Source organism: Prinia subflava, chromosome 3 (genome assembly GCF_021018805.1).
Source record: "Prinia subflava isolate CZ2003 ecotype Zambia chromosome 3, Cam_Psub_1.2, whole genome shotgun sequence".
In the NCBI taxonomy this organism is placed as follows: domain Eukaryota; kingdom Metazoa; phylum Chordata; class Aves; order Passeriformes; family Cisticolidae; genus Prinia; species Prinia subflava.
This window is the reverse complement of record NC_086249.1, coordinates 79,574,571-79,583,713: the sequence shown is the minus strand read 5'-3', so window position 1 is coordinate 79,583,713 and position 9,143 is coordinate 79,574,571.

Below are 9,143 nucleotides of genomic sequence, written 5' to 3'. Positions count from 1 at the left end.
CCACTGTGGCTTGCTGTTTACTCAGCAAAACCCAGTCCACCTGGCACAGATTTTTAAACCTAAAGGAACTGCACCTGGAAGCCACCAAAAGCCTTTTCTTTTCTCTGCTGGCTCCACAGAAAACATCAGTGCTTACTCGAGGAGATATCTTCTCAGAAAATAAAATTTAGCTTCAGGTCTGATCTGTGAAGCTCCAGTGAGGTGAATGCTTTTTTAACAGCAAAAGTGGGCTAAGCAAACTCTGGCCTGCTTTTCCCCACATTTCTGTGTCTGCCCATATGGCCCTTCATAGAGTCCTGCCATGGTCCAGATCAGGGAGGCAGCTTCGGCAGCAAATACCCCAAGAGAAAGGAGAGAAACAACCTTCCCATCATTTCGCTTGATCTCCTGATTCACCCTCTCACTGACTGAACGAGACACAGCACAGGGAAAGGGAAAACACCATGCAATGTTGAGAGCCAAGTCAGATGAGACAGACACACTGTGACCTCTCACCACCAAGAGGAGCCTCTCTTCTCCCTTCATCCATCCAGGAGCTACTCTCACTGCCTATACCACCTTGACTCCAACATCATCTCTTTACCTACAGTTTAACTCACTAAATCACCAGAAGAATAATCTGGCAGAAGAATAACCCAGCAAAAATTAATCCAGCAGTAATGGAGGATTAACCCCTCCTTTAACTGCACAGTAGCAGCAGCAAGGGCTGCACCAACACACAGGGAGGCTTGCTTGCTGTAGGTGCTCCTTAAGAAGCTCTCGTATTCAGCCCATTTTCCTGGAAAATGAAGAAGTCTCTGTAGAGATACCTGCTCAAAACCACTCACATGACAAGCACCTCCAGTATTTTGTCTGCAAGGGCTTTGAAATTCCTGTCCCTCTGTCCTGTCCAAAGGTCTTGTCTTTTGTGAGTCATTTCCCTGAAGTGAGGGGATGCCAATCAGAGTAATCTGGGAGAGAAATCCAGTCCTTGGGACAACTTTGGGCTTGGAGGTGGAGAGACAAATCTTCCACTAGTTTTATTTTTGCAGCAACAAGAACAGAAAGGGACTCCAGTGGCATGATTGCTTTTTATCACCTTGCTGACTCCAACTTTTGCAGCAAGAAGAGAGTGCACATCTTTGCTTGTCCCCAGGCACTCATGTTCATGCAGGTTTCTGTCTGCACACACCTTGCTGGCTGTCTAGAGACTGAAGCACGTGCCCAGGAGTTGTCTTCATGGATGTTTGGCAGTATCCAAGGGACACATGCCTGCATTGCCCCATGGATGGGGTTTCATGTGACTCCCTGCACTGCACACATACAGCTGGTAGCACCCTAACCCTCACTGTCCGGGTGCCACAGAGCAGGGGATGAGGTTGCCACAGGCCCTCAGGGAGGTGCAGCTGATGTTACACTTGTGGCTGAAGGCCACTCATGGGGGACCTTTGCTGCTCCCTCTTCCTGGCTGCCATGATCCGTAGCTGTCCATGACCATCCATGACCGTCCTCCAGCCAGAAGAGCCTGACGATGTCCCCACACTGCCAAGGGTGAAGTGAGATAGCAGCTACACCAGAAAGGCACCTCAGTGAAACTCATGAGCAAGAGCAATCCTGCCAAACGACCTAATCCAGGCTCCTTCTGCAGGCTGTGTGTCCCACCCTGAACATCCAGCACACGGATGATACAACAAATCACCAGAGAGAAGTCTAATTCCCTGTCTGGTAAAACACTGATGGGTAGCAACTCTGGGACAAACCTTCCATAACACAGAAACTGAAATTTCAGCTAAGCAAAAACTGCATAAAAGGAATTCTGGTGCTGTTCACAGCCACCTTTCTTATAGCCTGTGACTCTAAGGCTGCAGTTTTTGTAATCAAAACTTTCCTGCATAAACCCAGGGTCCAGAAGAACAGCTCTGAAGCAATACTCCAATTCAGAAGTACAAATCTTTATATGCTAGCACTAGTTGCTCAGATAATGTTTTTCAAAAACTGAAAACTAAGGATTAGAAAAACAGTCATGAGACAAATCAAGTAAGACTGGGTGAGAATTTTGCCTCGGTACATAGCTTTGTGTTATTAAACCAGTAACTGGACCAGAAAGCTCCTTCCAGACAGATGCAAAAGGCAAAAAAAAGGGGGTGTTGACGAGTCATTAGTCTGAATTACTGGAAAGTGGGCAGCAAATTGACAGGTAGCTTCCAGCAAATTTCTGTGTAAAGGTTTAGTAGAACTTTCCCAGCCAAAGCTTTGAGACTTTCAGGACTTTCACTCCTGATCACTAAGAAAGGCTTAGACACTACCCCGAGGAAGCGTCAATATTTAGAAATCTGATAAAGCACATGTGATGGGGAAATGTCAGCAGAAGGTGGCTACTATTAGCGCTGTGGGAGATGGACAGAAGGGAATTCTGTTCATGAAGATATTTTATTTCAGATTGCTTGACCCACATTATTTAAATAGTATGTCAGCCTAAATCAGAAAGAGAATTTCCTTTTATATATTTGTGACTTTGCTTTGTGTTGTCTGTAATTGCTGTAAACAGATCCTGCAGTTACTGAGCTGTATAGTAATTAAATCATCTATCTTGGGAAAATTCTTCCTGTTCACCTGCCCACTCTGCCTCTTTTTGGCCGCCCCCTACCTCCCACATTCCAGTCATGGCTCTGTTTCTACTCCTGTATTTTTCACAGTAGCAGTAGCTCAGACTGGAACATATTTTCACCTCTCTCCCTTATGCTAATGGGCCTTGCCGTGAATGGCCCCTTCTGTGAGGACACACGTGAGCTCTCAGAGCTCAGCAGCATTTTGTTGAAGGCACTGACACAGAGGTACCCTGCTGCCAGCTTTATTCCATAAATAACTACTGCATCACTTTTTGGAGAGGGATGGTGAGAGTGGCAAGAAACCACGGTATCTCTTCCACCATCACCCTGTCCCAGTTAAATGAGTGAATTCCATCAAAATCCTCCTCCCCTTCAGACTTCAACGCTTGTCTAAAGCAGATGGCCCCATAAATAATACATCCTAGGAAACCTGATCAGTGACCTCTGGGATATACTTGAGCTCCTGTCTTTCATCATATCATCACTAGATTAGCTCTGGGAATTCTTTTTAATTTAATTCTTTTAACAGGTCGTGTGTGCAAGAAGCAGTGACTGGGAAATTAGATACGTTTGATTGGGCTGCTGTTGGTAGACTGAAGTCAGCAGGTCCCCACTCACTGCTTTTGGGGATTTTGGGGCACTGCACTCAGCTGCTGACCCCTCACTACCCAAGCCTGAGGCAATGAGGCCCAGGACTGATACGGCTGAACATGGGGAGGCCAGAGAAAGGGGTCATGGGCCAGAGTATCTCAGCAGCACCATCACATGTGGCCAGAGTGTTCTCAGCTGGATGACTTTGAGCAGGGAGGTACTTGCTACCTTCACTGCAAAATGTCATATTTATTTTAGGATGTAAGACAGATATCCATAAATTCCGCTGTCTTTGTCTTTAGTTCCCTATGCTTATTCAAATTACTGGATTTTAGCAGGGGCTCAGAGACATCCCACAGGAATTATTCTCACATTCATGCAAACCTTACTTTGGGTAAGTGGGTAGAAATTCCGGGTACCAGTGATGAGGTGGGTCCTTTTAGCAGTTACTTCCATGGTGACAGCAATCTTGGGGCTTCCTGCCCTCCCTGCCCTGCCACAGCCCCAACCCCACACACGTTGGCAAAATGTCCCAGCTCGGGCTGTGTCACCTTCATTGCAACGCCCCCCAGGATGGGTGTGCAGGGGGAAGCTGGAGGAGATACAGGCTCTCATAGGGAACAGAGGCAAAACCAGGACTGCTTTCCATGCCTCCATGCCTGTGGAGCCACAGCCTGGTCCCTGTGGTCACACAGGCTGCAGCAGGCAAGCTCAAAGTTCCATTGCCAAAGGGTTTGGAAACAATCCTGCTTTTTTAAAAAAATGGTACCGGAAAAGAAAAGCTGGGCTTGAGTCCTTATCTGGAAATTCCTGCAGGATGCAAATATTTGAAAGTAGCATTGCTAAACCAGAATGGCTTTTAAATCATAACAAATCATATCTTGCATTTCTGCAATGCCTTTCATCCTATGTTCTCTTCACAAACATAAACACATGAAGTTCAACAACACATCTGGCAAAGCATTGTGCTGTGTGGGAGCTTTCACATCCCAGTTTGGTAGATGAGCAGACATGTGGGGTCAGTGGTGGCTGCCTGCCCCATGTCAGACAGGATATCTGCAGCAGTGGTTGGAACATGGCCAAGATCTCATCTTGAGTTGGGAGAAATCTTTCCCTGGTAGCCCTGGGGATTTATTTGTCATGAGACTTGGTCGCAGATCCAGAAAATAAAATCTTGAAAACTGCAGGGTACAAAACAAACTCAACTTTTCCAGCTATCTTTTTTGAGCTTTTCTGTGTCCATCCAATGCATTGGCAATGTGGAGATGTCACCCCATCTAGGTTTCTGTCTTCTGCATGCCCGGCTGGTGTTCTGCTGGAAACCGATTATCAAGAGACACATTTACTGTGTGGCGAATCAGAATTTGTTATTATCACCAGCCCATTAATTTCCACACACATCTGCTAGAGTACTTGTTTCTGCCTGTGTCTCACATTTATCTTAATCTAATCCACTTTTTGCTGCCCTTGTCTTAGTGCCAGCAGCTATCACGAGGCACTGTAAACACTTGTTAGTAAACCATTTATGATGGCCAGCTCTTCAGACTCCACGTTACACTGGCTGTTGGACATCACTGTAGGATTAGGGATGGTAAAATAACAACCACACAGACTCTCTATTCTCAGAAGGCAAAGAGAGCAATCTTCATTTTTTCACCATTCTTTTACAGGCATTTCTGAGAAAGAAACACTGTTGGACACTCAGAACAACCCCTTGACCGTTTTTTCCAAGTAAATAACAAGTAAAAAAAACCACCACTTGCTAACAGTTTTTCACCCTCAGTTTTCCACCTTAATGGTTTTTCAGCTTTCAAAGATTGTTTTTAATTCTTCTTCACAATTTCTCAAGCCAGTGTGAGAAAGTTATGTGCCTCGATTTCTCACAAACTCCGCTGCTGCCTAATTTCTCTCTCTGATTAAGTTTTCAGCATCCATAGTTGGAGTTTAGTGAGCTTAAGATCTGCCATATCATTATTATTTTGCTACATTATGAAATAAGTCACAAGTAAGCACTCTGAGATGGTCCCAGTCCCTCAGGGGCAGGAGGGGAGAGGAAGTCTGGGATTTTCAAAGAGGTCTGGGAACTGAGGAGCCCAGTTTCTCCTAGATATTGGTGGGGCTGAGCTGGGCTTAGTCTGTGCCAGCTTTTTCTAGGAAGTTAAACCTAAATCCTTTGATAAGCAAATAAGCCAAGAGATATTGCACATCCTAAGCATTCTTCAGGTCCAACTAAACATGCCCTGGCAGATCCCACCTCACTGGCTGCTGCCACCCCTCTGATGCAGCAGGAAGGTGGGGTGGTGCCAGCTGGTAGGAAACCTCTGGCTCAGCAGCCTTTCATTTCCTTTCCATTGTCCAAATAGGACATGGCCCCAGTGAAGAGGGAAGATTTCTGAAAAGACAACATAACCTGCTCTCAGAAATGCTGGCTTTATATCTGCACCTACCTCCTACAAGACACCTCAGATTAAAATGACTTCTGCTAAATCAAAAGTAATTTTTCCCATACTACTTGACAGCTTCTTCCTCTGTCAAATGCGATTATTTCCTACTAATTAAAGGGCTGCACCCAGGCTCAGCAGGAAGCCAGAGGAGTCCAGCTCTCAATTGAAAACTCTTCATTTCTGCTTAGCATTCAGGTGCCCAAAGGGTAGGAAACCCCATCTGGCTCCCACCATGGCACTGCATCCCATTGACCCTCTCCTCCTTGGAGACAGAAGCAAATCCATCAGCCGAGGAGGCTGTGGTGGTGTCAGACAGGAGTGGGCAACAGGAGTCAGCACGCCCATGGTGGCCTTTCCTCAGTGTGGTGGACACCAGCAGATGTTACTCCAAGGTTTCTTCTGGCCCAGTTCTGCATCTGTCAAGGGGCTAAATAAAATGCAAAAGAGGTCTTGATCTCATCTCCCAGCACCAAACAATTGTCTTGATGTGCTGGGATCCGTCCTGTTTGGATTTACTGTGCCCTGTTGGAGTTAAATTTCCTCTTTCTGCCTTTCTCTGAAATACATATACAGTAGGCAAATATTGGCAGCATAAAAAATCCCCCCAGAACCTTCCAACTGCAACTGCACAAAGCCTGGAGGCAGAGAGTTTCATTGCACTAATGGCCTTATCAACACATGCTGGCAATGCCTGGACCTGTGGTGTTCCCCAGCATCTCTGTGGAGCAAGGAGGCACCAGAGAGAGGAATCACTGTGTTTTCATCCATGCAGCAGCAAGGAGGCACCAGAGAGAGGAGTCACTGCATTTTCATCCACCCAGCCACTTGCAGCAGTGCAAACAAGTATATTCCTGTACCAGATCTAATCTGCCCCAATAGCCCCTCTGTACCTGATCCCCTGTGCCTTGGTCCCTCCAGCCTGCTCAGCACTCTGTAACTCTGCATGGATTATGGATCCAAAGAGAGCAGCATGTTGTAAAGGGCATGTGTTATCACAAACTGACAGAGGTACCCATCTTCTTTCCTCTGCAGGCTCTACAACATCCCATTAACCTGAGCAGTAGGAGATTAGTTCTTGTGTTAAGGTTGAATTCACCTGACTTAAATTTCTACCCACTGGAGCTTGTTATCCCCTTGCCTTGTAGCTTTATACCACCCCACTATTCCCTTATCAGATAGATTTTTCTGTCTGCCAGAGCCTAGGCTGCTAAGACCTTCTCCTAGGTGACAATGACAGCCTTTCTGCCTCAGGTCAAACCTGGGAAGGCTTGGTCTCCAGGCTGACACTCACTTGGACTGTTTTCCTGCAGCTCTCCCCAGTATTTCCTCATTCTTTGCACAGCATGGACCCCATACCTGGGCATCTCTCTCCAGAGTGGTCTTGTGCATGCTGCACAGACAAACATTGATGCTCCTCTTCTTGTGCAACATTTTCCTGGGAAGCTGTGTTCAGGAGGCTATTCATAATCACTCTCACAGCCTGTCTGGGACAGATCCTCCTGTTGTGCAGGTACTCCTTATATTTTCCAAGCTGTAATGTGCCTCTATTTTAGAAATATTTAAACAAGTTTTGGATGGTGACTATTCACCAGACATTATTCTTTCTCAGTAACCTGTCATCATCACTGTAGTTTCATCCCCTAACTTCACAGAATGCATTTTATTTATAGCACAAGTTGATTGTAGCACTTAATGATTTAAATACTAGATGAAATTTTGCTAGTTGTAAGTCTTTAATGTTTTTCTTTTTACACAAGTCTTCTTAACTATATTTAAATATGGATCTCTTCCTCTTGAAATCTGTTTCTGGTGGCTTGGACTATAATGATGGCTGCCAGAATCCTGGTTCAAACTCTCGTAGTGTAGAAGACAAAATACTGTTGATCTCCACGCCAAAAATAAATCCCAGGAGCTTATTTAGAAGCAATTTAGCTTCTAAAGTTAAAGTTTAATTACTAAAGTAGCTGAACATTTACCAGGGTAATTAGACTGGATCAGCAAAATCTTATTCAGATGCAGTGGTTTCCTCATTTCCATTTAGATATGGATCTCCTTTGGCTTCTGCTGTGAACTTCATATCCAAGTCAGCAAAAATGCCTGCAGCCTTTTTCTCTTCTCACTTGATTTTTTTTCCTCTTTCTAGTTTTTGTCATTACATAATGGTATTCTGCTTCACTCCAAATGCATTGTTCCATCTGAAACTCACTGAAGCTGATGAAAGTCCTAGCACTGCTCTCAGCAGGCCCTACCTGAGGCTCATAATTTATGCATTACCTCTGCTGTAAGCATCTGAGATATTAAAGAATATAATCGCCTTCTATCATGTCTTCTTTTTGTTCCTTCTTTTTTTTCAAACACTCCATACAAGCTGTTAATGGAGCAAGTGACATGGAAACACAATCGGTATTCCTGCAGGTTTTGTGGCTGTGCTTGCTGCTTATTCCTTATCACCTGAAGTGATAAAGCTGTGTTGGTGATACCATAATTGAGTTAGTGGAAGTGATTTATCAAGTTGCCAACAGAGAATGAAAACTTTGGGGGCATGGGGGGAAACAAGCAGCAGGAGAATATGGAGTTCTCAGAAACAAGAATCTTGTTTTTTATGCAAATGGTTATGTTAATGAAAATCAACATTTTGCTTACAGAGCAGATGATAGCTTATCTAAGGAAAAGGCTTTCAAAGCTTACCCTGAAATGTCATGTGGGTTTCATTATCTCTCTGATAAAGCCTAGTGTGTAGGATCTGTTCTTCACTCCTTGCTGCTAACTGATTAGGAATAAGTCTACAACTCATTATGCAGAGAAAATGTGGAAGAATCCCATACTTGAATGCAGGAACAACAAATATACTTCTGGTGTTTCTTTGATGGAAAAAAATATATTTTCTCAAGAACTAAATCAAAATCCTAACTGCTTCAAAAGAAAAGCCTCACTGATCTCAACAGAGTTGGAGGCAAGCTTTTGGTTAGTTCATTTTCTTATTCTTACTTCTATAAATTATTATCTAATATTTGCATTGTAGGACCACTCAAAAGCCCCAAACTTGGAGTTCCATTGAGCTGAGCTCCAGATAAGCATGAAGACGTCAAATTTTGTAAGTGCTGCCATCCTCAGCAGCCTCAGGCCTGGTAGCTCCCCCTCTGCCAGGGCCAGGGAAAAAGTCGTGTCTTCCACAAGGGCTGCTGTGGGGACTGTCACCACCAGCACATCCTGGGGGTGACACCAACAGGCAGAGGGAGCAGCTGCCCAGATATCCTGTACCTGCACCTCAGCAGTTAATCCGTGAGCCAATGAGTTTGAAATCAGGCTGCTGTTCAAATGTTGCTGAACGGCTCAGGAGAAAGTGCTGACACTTGGCAACAACTCTGCAGTTTGAGAGCTCATACAGTTTTTTGGGCATTGGTGTTTGTGGAAGCTGCTTACTTTTGGAGATCATCACCTTCCTCACCAAGGAATAAATACCTCACCCAAATAAAATCATTACCACAAGAGGTTCAATTTTATTTGGCTGGGGAGTCAT